This window comes from Stegodyphus dumicola, chromosome 1, assembly GCF_044657685.1.
Source record: "Stegodyphus dumicola isolate Sdum_Otavi_A_Nest chromosome 1, ASM4465768v1".
Lineage (NCBI taxonomy): Eukaryota > Metazoa > Arthropoda > Arachnida > Araneae > Eresidae > Stegodyphus > Stegodyphus dumicola.
Window position 1 is genome coordinate 279,781,551 of NC_140768.1, and position 21,410 is coordinate 279,802,960.

Genomic DNA, 21,410 nt, shown 5'->3' on the forward strand with positions numbered 1-21,410 from the left:
TCCACGAAAACGCCCATGCAACCAGCCCGTTTACCGGGGTTCGAACCCCGGAGTGAACTACCAGTGTTCAGCAACTTTACCGCTCGGCCGTTTGTGGGCCTTTATGAAATGGAAGGCGATAACTTTATTTAAAATGATTGTCAGAAATACCAAAATGTTTCGAAAAGTTAGATACTTTACAATATACTTTCAGAATGCTTAAAGAAACAGAGAAGAAAAATAAATTTTTTCGTAAAATTTAGTATTCGTATTTTTTTTAAATTTAAAACTTTTCAATCTTATGATATTTGATTCTTGCGATTTCAAAAATAAAATATTTGACTAAAATATGAATAACATTTTAAGAAACCAAATGTAGAATAAAATTGTGTAAAGCAATGGGCACAATGATAAAACTGTTTAAAGCAGTGTATGCAAGTCATCCTAAGTTAAAATGTCGGTTATACATCTCTCTTATTTATATATTTTTTTTCTGAACGGAACATTGAAAGGCGTGTAAAACTGTGCTTTACTGTATTTTCTCTTTTAATATAGTATGCAGTTTTCAAACGCATCGTAGTCTGGGTTACAAAGTATTCTTCCGAAAAAAACGCAGTTCAAATAAATAAAATCAAATTCTGGAAAATTGATATTAATAAATATATTTAAAATGCTCAGTTCGAAGGAATAAATAGAAAATTTTAAAACAATTATCTGAAGAGACAATGCAACACAAACAATTAAAATAAAAGTATAAAAATTTAAAAATGACCTAAAATAATAGCTATGACGAAAAATATATATAAAGAAAACTATTTGCAAAAAATAAATAAATAAAAATAAACGCTGCACCTTTATTTACGCAGTTCGAATAGGTAAATAGAAATTTTTAAAACAGTTATTCGAAAAAAAAAAAAAAAAAGTGCAACTTAAACAATTAAAATGAAATTCGAAAAGAAAAAATTACTTAAAATAATAAGTTATAATTAAAAATATAATATAAAGAATATTATTTGGAAAAAAGGAACGATGGTGACTTTTTTTCCTAAGGAAACTAGGTTGCCATATATTAAGAAGTTCGCCAAGTGAAGTATTCTTGGCGCAAACTGACAAAAAAGTGCCAACATAAATTTGTGAATTTCTCCGTAAATTTCGCTCCAAATTTTACAAAATTTCATATTTAGGCGTAATTTGAGTCGTAGAATCGAAATATGTAAAAAAATTGGTATGTTATTTCAGAAAAAGTCCGATTTTGTGTCAAAATACCTATGTTAGAATAGTGCTATATATAAATCTAATATATATCCTAAGTCGCGCTTTCGAGACATGAAGAACGCAATTTGAATTTTGTCAATCGGCCCAGTAGATCGGGAAATAAGGGACTGTCCCATTTTTTTTTTTTTTTTTTTTTTTTTTTTTTTTTTTTGAGCAGTGTACGTATGTTTCTGGCATTGTGATAAAACAACGGTACTCAGATCCGTTAAATTGTTAATCATTACATATGTTTCACTTTCGCTTTTTTACTTTTACGTATAAGTGTTTGTTAAAATTTGAATTTAAATTTGTTTAAATTTATGATTATATATATAAAATTACTTATAAAATTTGTAAAACAGCATTTTACAGGGCACAATATTATCAAAGACCGTATTATTGACTTTTGCAGTTCTCTACAAATACTCGTAACAAATACAATAAATATTACTGCAAAATCAATTTCCTTCATCCTAACTATGATCATATTCAGTTTAGCAAAATTTTCAGAAAAAGACAACAACTTTTTCCAGCTACCAAAGTACAGATCTCACCAGCTTTCAAGTATCAAAAACCTCTTAGTAAATTGCTAATTAACCACCATGAATTAGCTACTACAGCCCATTGATACTGTAAAGAGCTTCAATACAAAGATTTCATAGATAAATTTCATCAACATATTATAACAGGCAATTTAGCAATAGTTCAAAACCAACATTTAAGAATTTTAATGGAAAAAGGTACCAAATTTAGACCAGTACTAAAAATTAACAAACATCACAGTTTTAAAAGTTTCGTAAAAAATATAGACGAATTTATAGTTAAAACTAGTTTCAAATTAAATATTCCAAATTCTACCTTTATGGCATAGAAACATGCAGTATTAGAAGAATTCAAGCAAAAAATTCGAAGAATTGAATTTAATAGCAATTTACAGTGGAATATTCTCATACCTCTTTTACAGGATTTAAAACAAAAGTTCATAATTACCAAAATTGACAAAGCCAATAATAACTTTAGCATAATATGAAAATTTTTTTATGTCTCATTAATTAATACTGAACTCAATAATGCCATTACTTACAAACTCACCAATCTACAAGAAAATGTTATTGCAAAAAAGCTAAAAGCATTTCATAAGAAACTGCAAATCTAACTACAATAGATTAGCAAATCTATATGCTCTCCCAAAATTTCATAAATCACCACTCAAATTTAGATTTATTGCTAATGGTACAAATAATTATAAAAAGAATATAGATTACATATTTGCAATTATACTTAAAAAATCTGTAATTTAATCCAACATCTTGTTAACAAACAACACAATTATAGTTGGATTATTTATAATAATGCTCCAGTTCTCAGCAGTTTTAAAAGTTTAACAATCAAGAACATTAACTGCTATGACTTTGAAAACCTTTATACTTCTCTACCATTAGAAGAAATTTTTACTAGTTTAATGCAACTCCCACAACTTTTTCCTGACATACATGACATCCTTTGTATTGAAAGATGGAATACTTATCTGAATTGTGCATTATTTAATAACTACATTAAATTCAATAATAAGATCTTTCAGCAAGTTAGAGGAATTCCTATGGGAGCAAACAGTTCTACACAAATTTGTAACCTATTTCTTTTTACTTTTGAATATAAATTCCAACTAAGTTTAAATAAAAATGAATTAAAGCTATTTGCTCATACTTTTAGATACATAGATGATATTATAACATTCAATAATAATTCTACTTTTGAGCAATTCAAAATTTACCCAAATAGTTTAACACTTAATAAAACGAATACGAATCAAGATACTATTGAATTCCTAGACCTGCAAATTATTAAACACAGCAAAATTAAATTATTAAATAAAAAAAGGAATTTCCATTTTCCTACTATTAAACTAATTAATTGGAACTCTAATATCTCTAGAAAAGTAATAGAAAACACGTTTCATAGCCAAATTATCAGAATAAAATATATATGTACTGAAATAGACGATTTTAAGGAAGAAATAATAAAGCTAATTAATGTACAAGTTGATAACCAAGTACCACCAAAATTTATTAATTTATATATTAAAAAGGCAGGCCTTGACTTTACTTTATAATTTTTTGGCTCTTTTGGATATGATAACATTACCTTAAATCTTAGCTGGAGGGTAATGAAGGATATAAAAGAGTAGAGAAATTATTGTAAATTTTTATTGTAAATATTTTGTAAATATATTTAATTAATACTGGATTCTTTCCTTTTACTAATAAAGGGCCAACTCTTTTCAAAAGTCTCAATTATAGCCCGAATTGAGTGAAGATTTTAACCTTCTTCTTCTAATTTTCCATACTTTAGCCAGTTTTTAGTTAAGTTTTGATATACCAATTGAATTAAAACACATTTTGTTTTCCAAAATAAATATTACAAGCAAACTGAGGGATTAGCCATGGGAAGCCCCCTCAGTCCCATCCTGGCTGATATCTACATGCATTATTATGAATCAAAATTGTTTGAAACTTTAAACTTCCCGGCATGGTTCCGCTACGTAGACGATACTTTTACCCTGTTTGAAGGTAATAAAGATGATTTAAATAGAGTTCTTTCAACAATGAATTCTATTGATCCTGCTATTCAGTTCACTTTTGAACTTGAGACTTGCAATTCTCTTCCGTTTCTCGACATTCTGGTCACACGTAACACATCCAACTTCAGTACTACAGTTTACCGTAAACCTTCATCGGTTTGCCTTCCACCACACTTTAAATCATGTCATCCGACTAAACAAAAGTTAGCTTCATTTTATTCCTATGTTTTCCGTGCTCTTCAAGTTTGCTCCTCCAAACTAGCCCTTGATGAAGAACTAAATTATTTAAAAGCAATAGCTATTGACAGGGGCTTTTCACCCAACATTATTAATCAAGCAGTTAAAAAATTCTCATCTCAACACACTAAAAGCCACACTCTTATTTTAGGAGATTATAAAAATTCTGTTGTCATTCCCTTCTTTCCATCAATTAGCTATAAAGTTGCACATATTTTGCAGAAATTTAACTTTCGGGTTGTTTACTCTTCCATCAATAAAATTCCAAATTCTATACTCAAGGACCCCATTCCGGATATGAATTCCTGGGGTATTTATAGGATTCCTTGCCAGTGCGGTTTAATTTACATTGGCCAAACTAAGAGAGCCTTAAAATTTCGCGTCAAAGAACATGAGGCATATGTTAGAAAAAAGGAAACACAGAAGTCTTCTGTTGCTCAACATTGTTGGTCCGAAAATCACACTTTCAATTTTTCTGCTGCCAAAATTATTCAAAAAACATCTTCCATTGGAGAACTGGATTTTCTAGAGGCATTTCACATTCATAAAAATCTTTCTGTTCTAGTTAACGATCCTAATTCCAATCCAAATTTGCCTTCGGCTTTTAGAGAAATTATGTTTTAGTTCTGGTTTCGCCAACAGATGGCGCCACTTACTTATTCTTGTCCAGGCTTTCTTATCTTATCTAAACATTATTTCCTATCTTGTTCATTTGCGGTTTTGCAGCTGAAGATGATGGTTCGGTAAAACCATCGAAACTAGTCCTGTGAAAATTTTGTAAATTAACGCTGATTTTTGTTGTTTGTCTTCTGAATCAGTATACCAATTGAAATCAAGTTCATTAAACTTTTAATATTTTCTTTCATTAAATTTAAGTTTTAATTAACTTCCTAAAGTAATTTTTGAGAAATTTCTGGAATTTTTTAGAGGTTTTTTAAGGACTTCTTTTCAAAAAATTTTGGGAAATTTTACTTTAAAACTTTAATATTAAAACATTTCAGTTTTCTTAATTACTTTAATTTTTTGCAATTTTCACACAAAAAAATTTTTCATTTAACGGTTTTTTTTTTTTTTTTTTTTATTTATTTATTTACAATTTTTACACACTTTTTCAACAAAACACATTTCACATTACAAACAGTTTACATTTTATTCACAATACCACTTCACTTTATTTTCCTTCAAGCAAACTTACATCTCTTGATTGGCTCAGTTCTTAACTCCCTAAAAATTTGATAATTACTACCTTTAGGATTTTTAATTTTTAATTTAATTTAACTTTTAATATTAATGTTTACAAAAAAAATTTTTTTACTATAACAAAGATAGCAGCTTGACACTCAACTTTACCTACATAAGCGCCATCTATATAATTTGAAGAACACACTTACTTCTCTTTTACAACACTTTTGCAGACCCCAACACTCATATAGTAGATAAGTTAGAATTAAAACTTACTATTTACTTATTTTAAGTATTTTTTTTAAATTTTTTATGTAGTACCAAAGTATTTTCTAAATATGAAATTATATTTTTAAATATATATTTGTTTTTTAAAAATGAATTAGTTCTTTTTGTTTCTTATTGGTTTATATGGATTATGTCTAGTTCTTTTTTAGTTTCTTTTTATTGATATGCATATGCGTGTAGGGGAGGTTTCTGTAGACAAGGGTTTCTAAAATACATTGGTTTCTAGATTTTGTTTTATTACTTTTTTATAAAAAATTAATTTTTTAAAAAAAAGTTTAATTCTTGACTTTACTTGCTTGTTTCTCAAAAGACTTCATTAGTATTTTCCTTTTTGAACTTAATTCTTAAATGTTAATTTCTAAGGGAACCACTTTATTGGAATTACTTTTGGTTTTGACTTTTACCCTTGCCTGCATGAATGACGAAACACGAATTGAATGATTGGAGAGTTAGGTTTGGAGGCAACTTCCCCTTGATAAGTCTGTCTCCTGCCTACTCAATGGTCATTCACATATGCATTTTTTTTAAAAAAAATGTTTAATTTAATTTTAATTTATTAAATTAGTAAATTTATTTTCATGGATTGATTTTGCACTTGATTTGCTTATGCTTCTGAATTTAAATGATATTGTAGATTAGTTCTAGTATTAAATCTTTTATATGTTTGCACATTTTTTTTTAAATTTTTTTTTTTTTTTTTTTTTTTTTTTTTTTTTAGGATTTAAATTCGCTTTTTTACTTTTATACGTATTTGTTAAAAATTAAATTTTAATTTGTTTAAATTTATGATTATATGTATATATAGATATGTATATTGTGCGTGTTTGTATAATGTTATGTTTTCAAACATAATTTAGAATTATTTTTTTATTCTTCCCCCCCCCCTACACACACACACAAACAGGTAAATAAATGGTCTTGCATTGTATATAGGGGCGCACATTTACCTCTTTGCCTCAGGTGAAAAAATATGTAGGCACGGCTCTGCCAGATGGACTATTAATTTCGTTTCGCCATTTTGCATTAATTCACTATAAGAGTTGATTCACTTTTCACTTTCAATAATATTTATTGCCACCAAATATTATTGTCCTTTGTTATATTTAAAGAAATTAAATAATGAAGAACCTGCATAAATGTTTATATGTTTCTCTCATTGTGATAAAACAATGGTACCTAGAGCCATCAAAATTTAAACAACGTAATCTTTCGTAGAATATGAGTATGTGGAAGCCGTCATTTAATTTGAAATTTGTTTTATTATCGATTTCATATTTTGCAACACTTAAACGAATTTTTGATTAACAAACTAAAGGATTTAAAAGCGAGCAATGGCAACATTGTAGGAAGAAAAAAAAAAAAACTTTTTTATCTCCAGCGCGTGAGACTCTGTATCGAAGTTATAAAGGTAGGCTCATTTTAAAATTATTTTGCGGTATTGCTGTTGAAGTGAATTTTATGGTGCAAATTTTATGGTTAAGTGCAAAGAACATGATATTTAATAAATAAAGGTAGCACACAAAACATTTAAAAAACGCCCCTTCAGACGTAATTTAAAATCTAAACCCTTTCAGCTCTTTTTTTTTTTTTTTTTTTTTTTTTTTTTTTTTTTGTTTGTTTGTTTGTTTGTTTTGTTTACTATTAAGAACGGTTTTTTTTGGGGGGAAGGGGATCGGAAAACTTCCGTTACAACCAGATTTTCTAGAAATTTTTAGAAAATGTGTTAATTTACAAGTTGCTTACTAATAAATAGTCAGTTTTAGGTATGAAATGAATGACTTAAGTTATTTCGTTAGCTTTACTGGACAAAAGGTAATAAAATAATAAGGTTCTCGAAGTTACAGCTTCTGACTTCAAATTTTTCTGATTCTTTAGATTAGATTTTACTCGTAAGTGCCTGAAATATATCTTCGATGGCACTTTTTCGAGTCCGAAATGATTTGAAGGATTCTGTTCTAAAATGGACTCTTTTTTCATTGAATCAACTCACAAATTAAAATAAACTCTACTAAGAACTTAAAGATAATAAAGTTGAAATAAAACGCTGATGTGCATAAATTAAAGATGCAACATTTATTCTCTTTCTTCTGAATTCTAAACGTAACCAGCAACGCTCTCTTGCGATACATCGCTGTTGCCACAAAAATCTTTAACATAAAAAATAATTCTTGCACATTCGAGATATTAGGTGCTAGCATAGTACATCAGTATTTACCAGACTCATTACTGGATCTTATCTGTAACGAATATTTACAAGCATTTACTGCAAAGATTCATTTTAGGTGAATTCAAAAATATATATCCAGAAAAGTTATTAATAATGATGTTTAAAACATTTATGTTGTTTAACAAGCATAGAATCTTCTTTTATTTTATTCTTACGACGTTTTATGCGTTTAAATTTTTTCAGATTTTTAGTCCAAAGGAGCAATTTGTCCAGAAGAACTATAAATTTCGTTTTGGCATTTTGCGTTAATACACTATAAACGGCGAATCATTTTTCAAATTTGCCACCAAATATTAGAGCCTTGTATTATACTTAAAGAAATTAAATAATGAAGAAACTGCATAACTATATGCATATTTTCCGCGTTGTGATAAAATCACGGTACCTAGAAGTTCTTATTCAAAATTTGAATTTGGAATTTGTTTTATTATCTATTTCATATTTTGTAAAACTTTAACGAATTTTTGACTAACAAACTCAACGGATTTAAAAGCGAGCAATAGCAACACTATACGAAAAAAAAATATTTTCATCGCCAGCGCGGAATACTGTGTATCGGAAATTCTAAAGATATGTTCGTTTTAAAATTATTTTGCGATATTGCTGTTGAACTGAATTTTATGATTTAAGTGCGAAATAAAGGTAACACACGCATAGTTTAAGTTACTATTGCATATGTAATTTTGGAGAATCTAAAAGAATAACGATCTACCATTTGAATTAAATAAAGATGTGGAATCAAAACAGCTAACTTCTTCTTTGTCGTCATTGATGATGTCAAGCTTATTCATTCTTGCGCCCGACCGCCCAAATATGACATATATATATATATAGTATAAAATAATAATGAGGAATATAATATAACATAATAATGAAGGATATAATATAACATAATAATGAGGGGGAACTTCAGGTTACGATCTAACACCAATTAAATATATATATATATATAAATAATTAATTGGTGTTAAATAGTAACCTGAAGTTTTGTAGCTCTCATTATTATGTTATTTTTCGTCTCCTCCTTTTTTCATTTGAAATATATGATTATTCAAAACATTCGGAAAATTATTCGGAAAGTGGAATATTCGAAAAGCACTGAACTTTAGAGTTTCGACCTAGAAACGTTACACTTTTTAGTTCCCTTTCCTTCACGATGGCAGCAGCTGCAGAACATTTATCTTTGGAGATTTCCGCAGTCGAAGTTGAGAGAGCAGGGAAGACACCTGTTTCTTAGAAAACCGAAATTGTGCTAAAGAAATTTATTGCTCATTTTTCCCCCTTGGAAGATTTTACAGAGAGTGACTTCAGTACATTAATTTTTCTAGAAATATCAGTGCATTTAGATTCAAGGAAGTAATTTGTTCTCGTAATTCTAGTGACATTGACCATCATCTTGTTTTTGAAAAATGAAAAAATCTTTTTATTCGAGCAAAATGTTATTTTCCTCAAAGTAAAGGAAGTACTGAAATCGCGAAAAATTTCGGGTATCATATTTCAACGAAAATATCCATTCTGAACGGTCTCGAATGCAATTTAACGATGTTTTTGCGTGACATCTGTACGTAAAAACATAATAAAGGACTTTTTCCCAAAACGGATTATAAAATGGATTTAGAAGAGATTTTTTCCGTGATGTCTGTACGTACGTATATATCTCGCATAAGTCAAAAACGAGTAGCCTATCAACGTTAAAATTTTGAATATAAGACTGCTATAACATGTAGTTGTGCATCTCCCTTTTTGGCTTCAATTGGCCGCACCAAAAGCGTATATATATACACCCACTCTGTTCTATCTTTAAGCCGGGTAAAGGGTATATATGTATATACGTTTGGTTTCCCCGATTGCAATAAAAATGGAAGACGCACAACTAGATGTTACAGCAATCCGATATATAAAATTTCAACGTTCTGCGGCCAATCGTTTTTGAGTTAAGTGGCATTATATATATATATATATCTTGTATATACGTCATGAAAAAATCCATTCTGCAATTCGTTTTGGAAAAAAGTGTCCTTTATTCCGTCCGTACATATAGACGTCAAGCAAAAAAATATTCAAAATGGATTAGGGAACGGTCAAAATGGATATTTCTGTTGAAATATCATACCCAAAAGGTTTCGCAATTACAATGCTTCCTTCACTTCGTACAAGGAAAAGTAAAAATGGAAGAGAGGCTTATTCTGGACTAATTTCATATGCCCATCTAATAAGTTCTTGACAAAACGAACTTCCATACCATTTTGCAAATATATCATGATGTTAAATAATTAAGCCAATATAAGAGAATTCACTGCACCCCCTCTAGTAAAAATTACGTTTACATCAAATTTCGTTGCTCGAAATATAATAGATGCGAAGCTTTTTGATACCCTAATAAGCAGTCAGACTTTTGTACTTTAGTTAACAATCCGTAGTTCTTCTTTTTATGGCTTTGTGAAAATCCTTCTCGGTGAGTTTCTTCTTGTGTATAAATGAAAGCAAAAACGTCCTACGAAACATTTATATAAAAATACACTTCTTGGTCTTAATCGTTAAGAAATTTCTTCCAAATTATTTAGTTATCTTTTATCTTTTAGCTTAATGTTATTAATTTCCTCAAATTTCATTTGTTGTAAATTTCTTTAATTAACCCAAAGGCGCAATTTTCCCAGAGGGGCTATTAATTTCGTTTTGGCATTTTGCGTTGACTCACTATAAACGGCGAATCACTTTTTAAAATTGTTACCGCCAATATTAGAGCCCTGCATTATATTTAAAAAATTAAATAATGACGAATCTGCATACATGTATATATGTTTCTCGCATTGTGATAAAACAACGGTACCTAGAGCCAACCAATTTTCAATAACGTACGTCTGCGACCGAATATGGGCAATTGGAAGCCGAAATTTGGAATTTGTTTTATTACCGATTTCATATTTTGTAAAGCATTTATGAGTTTTTGATTAAGAAACTCGACGATTTCAAAGCGAGCAATGACAACACTGCACGGAAAAAAAATTTCATCTCCAGCACGCGAGACTGTATATCGGAAATTCTAAACATATCTTCTTTTAAATATTTTGTGATATTGCTGTTGTACTGAATTTTAAGATTTAAGTGCGAAGAACATGATATTGAATAAATAAGGTAACACACAAAACCTTAAAAAAACGCTCTTTTGGGCGTAATATAAAATCTGAAAGCTTTTCATTCATTTCATTTCATTTATTATTCATTTGTCAATTCTTTTTGTTTAATTCGATTTTAATTATTTAATACTATTTTTCTTTTCTGCGTCCATGACAGCCATCCATAGCAGTTTTACATTTCGAAATTAAGCCTGGGTTAGACTCATTGATATGTTTACTTTACAAACAAAAACTTAGTTCGCTTTTAGGCCATATCTATCGATGTAAGAAGAAATACTGATACTGAATGAGACCTAAAAACACTTTTCTTTTAAAATATGTCTTCCCTTATGATCCCTCACACAGCCGCTTACTTTACGTAATTAACGTCAGTCTCTTGCTCTTGGCCGCATTTGCAAAGCCACCAGAAGAAATTGTTTCTCCAAGGATTAAACGTACTCTAATATAGTTAGTGATAATGTAAATGAGACCGAAATCCTCATTATAAAACCTGAAGGTATTATACTGGAAGTAAATAGTACAAATATGCTATAACATCATGTAAAGTACTGTACTGAAAAACGAATGAATTTTAAATGAAAACAATAAAATAATTATAAATATCCAAGTATGATATGTACATTGCGGGGTGGTGGTGGTGGAAAGAACAACTATATGTCTCCCGTTCTACTGAGCCAATTGACGAAATTCAAGTTACCTTTTTTATGTCTCAAAAACGTGACTTAGGACATATATTAGATATATATATAGCATTGTTCTAATATAGGTGTTTTGACACAAAATTGGACTTTTCTGTAATCACATGCCTTTTTTTTTTTTTTTTTTTTTCTATATTTTGATTCTACGACTCAAATTATGCCTAAATATTAAATTTTGTAAAATTTGGTGCGAAATTTACGGAGAAATTAAAAAATTTATCTTGGCGCATTTTTTCAGTTTGCCCGAAGAATACTTCACTTAACGAAATTCTTAATTTATAGTAACCTACTTACTTTCCTTTTTTTTCATTGATGCACGAGCAGAAAAAAGGTCCATTGTTCTTGTCTTAGACAATTTTAGCTAAGTTCGTAAACCACATTTCCGTTATTATCGCTTATACTAAATACGTCAAATTTCAAAACGCGCAAAAATGTAAATTCCCGTATATCTTATAAAATTTTGAACATAAAACTCTAATTTTTTGCGGGTGTGCCTAGAAATACATTTACTTAAGATGATGGTAAAAATTTTATAGATTATAAATCAAAGAATTGTTTTTATAAATTATAATTCAAAGTTTTCAATAGGTTGTAATTCAAATTTTATAGATTATAATTCAAAGTAAATTTTTTAGCGAAAAATTTACAAAAAAAAATATTTAAAAATACAAATTTTAAAAATAAATCATAAAAAAATGTGCGAATTATGTTCAGATTAAGCCTAAATTTCGAACTCTGGAAGAAGGAGTGAAGTAAGTTTAGTAAAAAAAAAAAAAGATATTAATAAATATGTATCAAATTCAATTTACATTGAGGAGCTAAAGTTTTGAGAGCTAATTTTTTGAAAACGACTCGTACGATTTTTATAAAACTTGGCAGTTGGGCATAATTGGAGTCGTAGAATTGAAATATGAAAAAAAACTTTGCATGCTGTTTCAGCAATTTTGCGTCGCAATACCTATATTAGAACAATGCTATATGTAAATCTAGACATAAAAAAGGCACACCGAATTTCGAGACATAAAAAAGGCTTTCGACTTTCGAGACATAAAAAAGGCACACTGAATTTCGTCAATCGGAACTGTGTCATATAGAACTGTGCCCCCCTTTTTTTGCGCAGTGTACATATGTATTTAAGGGTCTACATTAAAAATTATGTTTATGCACATCAGTCAACAAGTTATGATCAAAAAGCAACAAATGCTATACAAAAGAATTGAACACTTAAAGAGAACTATAGAATACAATGAATAAATGCTGTGTACATTTACTATAAATACTTTCATACCCTTAGTTCACATGCAACGTATCCATGTATGTTACATGAACTTGCATCGAGAAAAATATTTCCGACGTTCTCTGCATTTTTTTATACTTTTCTCTAAAATAAAATTTTGGAATGTTGATTATTGCTGAGTATTATTTCGCATTATTTCGAAACAGCGCTATTCGTAAGAAAACTCTTAACTTGGTTTTGTGGCTAAACGTTGCTGCTCCAGACCTGTGTTATTTATACGTGCTTTTAAAGACAAAACTTACATAATATGTAAAAGCGCGATGTGTCAAGCAGCTTTATAGAACAGGAGCTGGGTTCTTTTGTTACGGCAAATCTATTTATCTAACGAATGGGATGCCTTCGTGGGGGGGGGGGATTTCTAAGGGAAACTGACTCCAGTTACATACGGGCAAAACCATCCATGCAGCACGCCCGTTCGCCTGGGTTCGAGCCCGGGACGAACTGCCAGTATTCAGCGGCTTTAACCGCTCGGATATCGTTGGGGCAGCGGAAGGAATATTTTACCTTTTAACTCTTTCAGTTGTTTCTTATGAATCAAAGAATTGTAATCATATGATATAAAATATTTCTAAATCCAAAAATTCTCTTAAAACACTACTAAATATGGTTATCATTGATTATTGCGTCCGAGATTGTGGCCTGGACAAAAGATTAAAAAGAATTGCGGGTTTACAGGAAGAGGAAAAGACTGCAATCTTAAATGATATTTTTACTGGAGTGTAAGCATATCTGAATAAAACCAGGCAATTTTTCTAAATTATGTTGCATACTTTCCTTAATCCATATTAGTTTGTTCACAAAACTCGGCGGCAGAATTCAATGGATTCGCAATATTTCGGCAGAACCGTTTAGGAGTTTTTGTTCGAACTTGTTATTAAAAATTAAATTATATTTATTCAGGCAGTTTTTTTTACATTAAAATGGTGGTTAATTATCCCTTACTTAAGACAGTGAGCCAATTCTTGAATTATTTGAATCTTGCCAACGAACAGAACCTGTTACAGAATGTATAGTCTACTTTTCAATATTCTGAATATTCTGTTGACCAAATTCCTTGCCTTATATTTTCCTTAATTAATTTTTTTTTTTTAATTGAAAGTCTCTACTGGAGAACTGATGATACTGAAACAAATATTACTAGAAGTTTCTTAGTACTGAAATTTATTCATTGAAAATATCCTGGACAGAAAGAATCCCTTTTCTCTCCTGAATTATGAAAACTTTTCTACTAAATTTTGAGTACAATGACCGTTAATCGAGAAGAATTTAATCAAAAAATCACTAAGAATCCACTGACCATTGAAACAGAATGTCATTCAGAAATAAACAAACAGGAAGACAAAACTTACCATGGAACGAGGAGACCAATTTCTGCTGCTAACAGCGGATCACTCACCAGAACTAGGGTTGACAGACCGACATGTGCGGGAAGAAAAGTAAAGAAATATGAACGAGCGAAAGATACAGGATCTCGACAAAAGTATCAAAAAGAAAAAATCGCTCTCCACCCCCACCATCGCAACCACGTGATCCAGCTGGACCCGGGGATTGCGCCATCACAAATCACCACTAGCTACAAGTGACAGTTTCAGGGACTTGGAAGCGTTCGAACCCGCCAGATTTCTAGTTATCCCCTCCTTTTTTCTCTGTTTTTATTTTCCTTCTTTCAACAGTTTTCTGAGCGCTGATCCTACCCTTTGAGTCAACTCAACGTGACCGTCAACAAAATGTTTTGGAATTTGAAAAAAAAAAAAAAAAAGAGCTGCACAGAACTTGCACAGTTATGAATTCCTCCAAAAAAAAGTCAGGAATTAATTTCTACGTAAAATTGCATGCATTTTGTTTTTAATTCTAAGTTTAGAACATTTAAAATTAGAGGCAGAACGTGCTTAAAATTTTAGGCTTTTCTTTAAAAATCAGACACAGAGCCTTTGAAATTACTGAGAAATATAGCATTAAAAGAAACTGCAATCTTTTTCATTTAAAATTATAGGATTTTTAAACTGGAATTTTTAATCAGCTTGATCATATTTTTAAATAATTCCAAAATTAATTTCCAAGATGATCAGAATACAAATACCACAGAATGACTCATAAAAAAATATGATTTTTTTCAATGTTTCAAAGAGATTAAATTTTTTAATTTTCTATTTTATTCGCGTATACTTATTTATTAAATTGAAAAACAGTTTAGTTGCATTAATTCAATGATAGTTCTATAATTTAATTAAGGTTTGTGGTAAATTTGATAAGAATTTTTTTAAGCTCTTCTCTTTTTCTTCCCGCTGAAATTTTTTCAGGAAAAACAAGACACTGTTTTAAATTGTGCAAATTTAGGTTTTATAATACCTACTAAACTGACACTATGAAAAGAAAACTCACAGAGAGATGAAATCTACTATTTTTTTAATTAACAGTGAAAGAAAAATGTTGAATCACAAATTATTTCACGAAATGTTCTTTATATAAAATATAATTTGCTTCAGTGGCGGATTTCCTCACATATGCACGATGCTTTGGGCATCTTAAATAGAAGGGCCTCACATTTCAGATCTCAAAGTAAAGAGTTGTTTCATTTTACTTATTAATTAACTAGCAGCTTTGCTGCCAGCCTTCGTCTGGCTTTTAAATGTACCGGAAAAATGGCTGAAGGGAACACCAAACGTTAAATTTAAAAACTGCGTAGCATTTTACTCTGCAGAACAATTTATAAAAACAGTTATTACGTATAACAAAATTACAATGAAATAAGCAATATCCCTTAATACAAATATTAATTATCCTAATAAATAAATTAACCAACTTCCCTTTGTAAAATCTTAAGAACTCAAATGGTATAAAGGAGGTTAAGAACTTTGTTTCCTAAAAAAATCACTCAAAACTTTTCAATATCTTAAAAACAGTGAAATGAGCAATAAATAACATAAAAAATACAAAAAACAAAAAATTCTGAAAAGCAAAGAATAATTAATGATATTTTATCTTATATTTTCAAGAGAAGAAAATTACAATGAAATAAGCTATATCCCTTAATACAAATATTAATTATCCTAATTAAAAAAATTAACCAATTTTCCGTTAAAGAAAAAAAATCATGCAAAACTTTTCAATATCTTACAAACAGTGAAATAAGCAAAAAATAACATGAAAGAAACTCAAAAAACAAAAAATTCCGCGCACAATTTTACTCTGCAGAACAACTTTATCAAAAAAAAAAAAAAAAAAAATCAATAAAAATGTATTCTATATATATATAAATGACAATGAAATATGCCAATCTCTTAAAAACAGTGACATAAGAAATACGACGAAAAATTGTTACCAAATCCATATTTCTAAAATAATGAAACTATTCAAAATGATGCGATTTCATTAAAAATCTATCAACAACAATAAGAAAGGAACATTGTTGCTAAAATGACATTTTTAAAGATGTGAGATGTGAGAAAGTGTATTCGAAAGTTTCATTTAAAAAATGTTTTAAAAATACAAAATATTGTCATTTTCCCAAAATTCGTTTTGTAAAAGCAGTCGCAAGGATGAAAGTTTAACGTATCCAAAATCAAAGAAAAATAAACTGTACATTTTCAAAAATAAACTTTTTTAGAAAACATCCCGTTGGAAAGGTGTTAAGCTCACTTTTACTCACTTTGTTAAATAAATTCGTATTGAATCGATTTATTGAAACACGAAATTTATTTTAAGTTCGTAAAATAGCTAAATGCCTACGTTTCATGACGATGTGAAAATGGAGTGTGTAGTGTAAATTCTCGCTTTCCTATAGCCCATTATGTCTCAAAATGACGCGATTTCGTCACAAAACATAAAATTAAAAAAAAAAAAAATTATAATTCGAATTTCGAAAAAGTCGCTTCGAGGTGCTTTGGCTCTTGTCTAGATCACCTATGTACCAAATTTCGTAGCCGTAGGTCTATTAGCTTACGCGCAGCGCAAACGAAAGACACATACACAGACAGACAGACAGACTCTTTCTTTTATTATATGTAGAGAAGAGATTATTATTTTCCTAATAAAAATAACTAATAATTTTCTCTAAATTAAATTGACAAATATATGACTCTATGTAAGACATATTTTTTGTGGCAACTCTAACGGTCATATTTCATATGATATGGAAGTTTGTTCTACCGATGCGATAAAGATAAAATATTCTTTTCGAAATTTCTTTCTGAAATTATTTCCGAAGTTTATACCTATAATTCATTTCGAATTTTACGAAAATAACGGCATAGTTAATTTCATTGGTGTTTTAATTAGTGTAGATGTCCATTTCTTTTGTTATTGAGTAAGTATATGTAATAACTTAATATTGTTACAAAATACTAAGCTGCGGTAAGATAGCTTCCTCGCAAAGCGGAGTTAGGTTTGCCACAAAGTGGCAGAGAAAGGTAGGGTTGCCAAAATTGGCGCGAAATCGCTCTTTGGTGACAAAATCGTTGTTATGCCGTGGACGGAGAAAGAACATTCTAGAACGCATTCTTAGCGGTTTTCTCCGGAATATTCTCAAAGATAGGTTAAAGCTATATATACTCTGCCTGCACGAGTAGTGTAGTGTGTCCTGAGTTCAGAAATTGGCCTGAGGGCGATCAAATGAATCGGGAGCTGTACTTTGGTGCTTTGCCGTGAAGCTGTCTTCACCGTTATAGGCTGTCCTGATAGTTTCAGCGTGTTTGTCGCAGTTTTTCGACGACTGTAACGCGTCTTTGGAGCTGCCCTGTGTAATACTGACGAATAAATTGTGTTTTGATTCTTCATCAAGTATTGCCGTCAATGACTCGAAGTCCACGAACCCGTAGAACGCAACAATATTAATAACATTTATTTATAGTCAATTATAAAAATATAAAAATGTCAATACCTAATTATTTAGGTTGACATATACGTCATTCTTAATTGTTTGTAATGATATTCTCATCTCATGGGTGGTAAATGGGCATTTACTTCTCATGGGTGGCAAAATATATAACGTTGCCAAGCAACAGCGTCATATCTTCTGCTAAAGTAAGCTAAAAAAAAAAAATAAGGATTGAAATAACAAATAAAATAATAATTTTATGTTTAAAGCTCAGTGATAATTAGCAAATATATATCAGCAGGAGCTTACACATTAGAACCTCGCGCTCTATCTGACCTCAAGGCTTCACCTTCCACTCGAATACAAAAGCGCTCGACTAAAAAAAGAATGAAATACATTCCTCCTCGAATGTAATATACTATTTTGTAGTCGATCTGCCAATTCCCGAATAGAAATAATTATAAAATCGATAATTATTTTAATATCATGCAAGTTCTTATACTCTGTAATAACTTAATATTATTGCTCATAAGTTATTATTTATTTCATACTGGTTATTAATATTGCATTTTTAGGATTATTTTCCTACGAAAATTTGAATTCAAATAAAAGCTCCATTTTGCCCCGCCACATAGTAGTGGTTATACAGAATGTCTACGTATGTGGGATACATAGAAATTTTTTTGCGTTATTATTATTGATCTGACAAAAAGATTTTACTCTTCACAAGAAGAAAAGAAAAGAAAAACGAAACCTTACGTCCAAAGGGGCGTTTTTTTAACATTTTGGTGTGTTACCTTTGCTTATTAAATATCATGTTCTTCGCAAACTTAAACCATAAAATTCAGTTCACGAGCAATATTGCAAATTAATTTTAAATTGAGCATATCTTCAGAATTTCCGGTATACAGTCTCACGCGCTGGAGATAAAAAAATCTCTTCTGAATCCATTTTGAATCCAATTTACAATCCTTTTTCGCCGAAACAGTCCTTTATTCTGTCCGTACGCACAGATGTTAAGTAAAAAGATCGTTCAAATGGCTTCGAGAGTGGTTGAAATGGATATATTCGTTGAAATAATTATACCCGAAATTTTTCGCGATTACAGTACTTCCTTTACTTCGTACAAGGAAGTAAAAAATGACAATTTATTATTTGCTGCGCACATAAATTTTATTTGGCAAATTCGCTTGTTGCTTTAAAAATTTGTTTGCAAGTTGACTGGATCACTTTCTCATCTAACGTACCTTATTATACGAATTTACTTCCAGAAATGTTGTGGGGTTCTGTTTATTTCTACTAATACTTTTTTTTATTTTCGAGTCTTTCTGAGTTGTCTAATTTCCCCTCGCGTTTCCTCGCCAGGATGTAAATGAAATAGAGTGAACGAGAGTATTTAAACTCGTGGGGGAAGCTAATTTCGCTATTGCGAGTGCACATTTGTTAGTTTCTACCAGCTGTTAATAGCGGCTACGCATTCTTGCCGTCGAGTTAGTATCCTGTCGGCGTAGGTTCTGAGTTAACTTGTTAGTTTAAATTAAAATGTGTAGTCTCACACTATTCTTTACCTTTAAATTTAGTGTTACATTATCTTTTAAGTTCTCACCGCAAGTGGTTAATGTTTCTTGCAGTGCTTAAATTGCGCCGGAGCCCACCGGAGCTCGGCTCCGGTGCTTCTCAATTTTTTAGATAAATTACAATTTTAGCCGGAGCGCACCGGAGCCCTAAATAAGACGAACTCTGGTACTTCTTTTTATAAAACTGAACTACAATTTAAAGGGAAAAAAGTTTAGAATTCCTAAAGTTTTAGTTTAACAATAAGCAGACCTTGCACCTTGCAATACTCTATTTCCTAAAGTCCCCTCACTCACAAGCGGAAACCTTTCCCTTTAAGAAAAGCAATAAATTTGGGGGAGTTTATTTAGGAACGCCTAAATTTCTCGTCATGCCATTGTATCTAGTGTATTGTTACCGATGCTTACAGTTAGTTATCCTCGCAGGAAGGAAAACAGGGCTAAAGAAAGAGAAGCCCTGGAAGGAAAATTTGTGTTCTTAAATGTGTGTTAAGTGACAACGAGTACAATAAGAGTGAAATACTGAGATAAACTGCTCAAGCAAGTCCTATACATCGTCTTCCCACAGTATCCACTAATGGGGGGGGGGAAGCGTAGCCAGCAACTTTGCATTTAGGAGTCCAATTCATTCCGATTCATTTACCCCTGACACCCATCTGCTTGATGGCTATAATTATATCAACAGAGAGCCGCGGTCAAAGAGCTCGTTCTCTCTCACCAAGATTTCCCTCATTTTTTGTTTCCACCCACTCATACCCTCATTCTGTTTCGCCCTGGAATTTTCATCAGCTATACTTGAAGTATATTTAATTTTTGTGATGATAAAAGAACTCCCTCCCCCTACGATCAGAACTTAAATTGGGGCCGGAACCCACCGGATCTCGGCTCCGGTGCTTCTTAGCTTTTGTAATAAATCATAATTCTATCCGGAACGCACCGGAGCCCTGAATAAGAAGGATGCGGCACTTCTTTTATGTAATTGAATAATAATTTCAGTAGAAATTTTATCTCGAAAATTTTATTTTAACAATAAAATTATATTAAAAATCGCGTATTAAATTTCAATTTATCTCTTTACATTTTATGTAATTTTAATTAGTTAATTACTTCAATCTTTAATTATTTCAATAAATAATAATGAATTATCTAATAATTATCAATTAAATTACAATTAATTAATTATATAATAACTATTGATTAAATAACAATTTATAAGCATTAATTAAATATCTATTAATTAATTCGATAATAATTAACTATTTAATTTTAAATTTATTAAGGAGTTTAATAGTCATTTTATTTATTTATTTACTCTTGTTCCTCTCTGCTGACGGTCTTCTGTAGGGCTCCCGCACTTCTAATCTTAGAAATTAAGCCCTGGTTTCTTGTAAGCACGCAAGTCCGTGCCAGCTGTTAAATATTTTGGGGTCAAAAAAAAGGGTCTTTTGCATCCTTTTCCTGGTTTTGCTCATCTTCAGTCTCGTGCGAGAATTTGCAAGGAACAATACTTAGGTAGATCTAGTCAGATTTTACGACAGCTAAGCGTATTAGATCCTGCAAAGTAAACATTACTTTAGAGGGAAAGGAATTATTTCTTGAAATGCCAGTAATTGCAAAGCATTTCTTTAAACCGTATTTAATAAAAGAACATGAGCAAGCAGAAAATAAACAAAAATGACATGCGGGGAGCTGGCATATCACATGAAAAATTCACGGAGGAATATTTAGCCGTAGGTAATAGATGAGTAGTTGCTTTCCATCTCGCGGAATTCAAATTCCTCGCATCTTATTCTTCTTGAGTTTTAAGTCCAGAGGGGGGGGGGGGGGTAGGGAAAAAAGGGAAGTTCCCTTTCTAAGGTTTACCAGCCTCTGAAACTTTTCGAGCTAGGGAAAAAAAAAAAAAAAAAAATATCTTACCTCATTTTTTCAATAATTCCAGATGTTGTAATAGGAAACTTCAGAAAGCAAATTTCCGCAGGATCAAGTAGCTCTAAGTTTCCCTTATTAATTTCATTGAATGGAAAAATGAATTTAATGTCCATTTTAAATAAGTGAACGAAAATAAATCTTTAGTGCAGTGGTCTAAAACAAGAGGCTCTCCCACAAATTTTAGTTATGTATTTATTGTAAATCCTGTGAC

General features: G+C 30.5%; 1 protein-coding gene across 1 annotated transcript in view; it reads right to left on the minus strand.

The window, feature by feature from the left end:
- Window positions 1–14,380, minus strand: part of LOC118193999 (uncharacterized) — a 54,815-nt gene extending 40,435 nt beyond the window's left edge. The window contains exon 1 of the mRNA XM_085807621.1: window positions 14,230–14,380. The gene's annotated coding sequence lies outside the window, so the exon portion shown is untranslated. The remainder of the gene's footprint in view (window positions 1–14,229) is intronic.
- Window positions 14,381–21,410: the final 7,030 nt, after the last annotated feature.